Genomic DNA, 1703 nt, shown 5'->3' on the forward strand with positions numbered 1-1703 from the left:
TTTCAGGCCATTAACTGCTCTCTCCAGATCAGCCAGGGGCAGCCACCGTCACCACCCACCAGGACCATGATACCGGTTCTGGACAAGGGGAGCCTGGAGCCAAGAGGGAAAAGGGGAAAAGCAGAATCTGACAGCCCTAAGCCCTGCCACCTCCTCTTCCTCTTTTCCCCTCTCCCCTGTCTCCTGCCTCTCCCTCGCCATGCCCCAGGAAGCACCAGACACAATCAGCAACTTTCATTTTTTTAAAAAGAAAAGGCACTTTAGGGCTTTTACGGAGGAGGCTGTGGCCCATTAAGACACAAATTAAATCTTTGTGGGAATAACCAGAGTGCAAATTCCCAGTGTGAGGACCGCCCCTCCCCGCTACAGCTGCCCCCAGCCTCAGGCTTCCACAGTCCTGAGCCCCACCTCCCTCCCTGCAGGATTTAAAGTGCGTCTCAGGGGTTGAAGGAAAACTAATCAGTCTTGGCATTGAGTAGGTCTTAGGGCAGGGCTAGAAAGGGGTAGGAGGAGAGAGAAAGGAGCAGGTGAGAGAGTGGAGGGGTAGGGGGAAGGGCAGAGGAAAGGAAGGAGCCAGCCAGACACTCTGACACTCTATGTGTTGTTTTATTTAGCCCTCTCACCAAGTGTAGGAAGGAACTATTGTTATCCCCATTTCACAGATAGGAAAAAAATGAGCCTCTGAGAAGTAGCGTGGCCAAGGTCATGCTGCTAATGCCAGCTGGGATTTGAATCTCCTTTTAGAGTGTTGCAGAGGAGAAAAGGGGGAGAGAGGGGCACCTGGATGGCTCAGTCGGTTAAGCGTCCGACTTCGGCTCAGGTCATGATCTCGCGGTTTGTGAGTTTGAACCCCACTTTGGGTTCTGTGCTGCCAGCTCAGAGCCTGGAACCTGCTTTGGAGTCTGTGTCTCCCCCTCTTCTCTGCCCCTCCCTGGTGCGTGCTCTGTCTCTCTCTCAAAAATAAATAAACATCTTAAAAAAAAATTTTTTTTTGTTTTTTTTGTTGTTGGTTTTTTTTTTTTTTTTGGTATTTTTAATGACTGAAACAAAACAGATTTAAAACCGCAGCTTCTGGAAGAACCATTTGTTCTTGCTGGTCTTGTACCTCTCCTCAAACTTGACCTTGGCCTCTCATCAGACCTTGCATTTAAGAGCAGGGTCTCTGAAGACATCCTTGTTGACAACACTTTTGTCCAAGGGGATATCCCCAGAGTACCTTGTGGGCATGAAGTGATTGTAGTTATAAACTTTCACAAAAGACTTGATCTTTGACCTCTTGGCGATTTTCTTCTTGCCCATGGCAGCTGTCACTTTGCGGGGATAGAGGTCAATTCCAGCCACCAGAGCATGGCTGTAGGGACAGTCTGAGGTGCCATCATCGATGTTCTTCCCGATGGCCGCCTAGCGTCCCGAGTAGCGTCCGGCCAGGACCAGCACCACCTTCCCGGGTTTCATGAATTTGCCCATCTCGACACCAGCTACTCGACCCTACGGCAGAAAGGAAGAAAGCCCACTCTTAAAACTTTTTTAAAAGAGAAAATGGGGAGAGAGCTACATGCACGCTGTTCCCCTTCTTTCATTCCCCCCTTCCCGCCCCCCTTTCCAGCATTTCTCTGTAGTCTGAGCATTTCACGGGAGCCAGGAAGTCCATCTAATTGCACCTTCCTGTGAATGGTCACTCTTGAGGGTCCCACAGAGAAGGT

At 50.0% G+C, this 1703-nt stretch overlaps 1 pseudogene; it reads right to left on the bottom strand.

Moving 5' to 3' along the window:
- Positions 1-1056: 1056 nt before the first annotated feature.
- Positions 1057-1467, bottom strand: LOC124528986 (60S ribosomal protein L27-like; annotated as a pseudogene).
- Between the last annotated feature and the right edge of the window lie 236 nt (positions 1468-1703).

Source organism: Lynx rufus, unplaced genomic scaffold (genome assembly GCF_022079265.1).
Source record: "Lynx rufus isolate CCGP_SWC_20201006 ecotype Redwood Valley unplaced genomic scaffold, mLynRuf1.p SCAF_6, whole genome shotgun sequence".
NCBI classification, from domain to species: domain Eukaryota; kingdom Metazoa; phylum Chordata; class Mammalia; order Carnivora; family Felidae; genus Lynx; species Lynx rufus.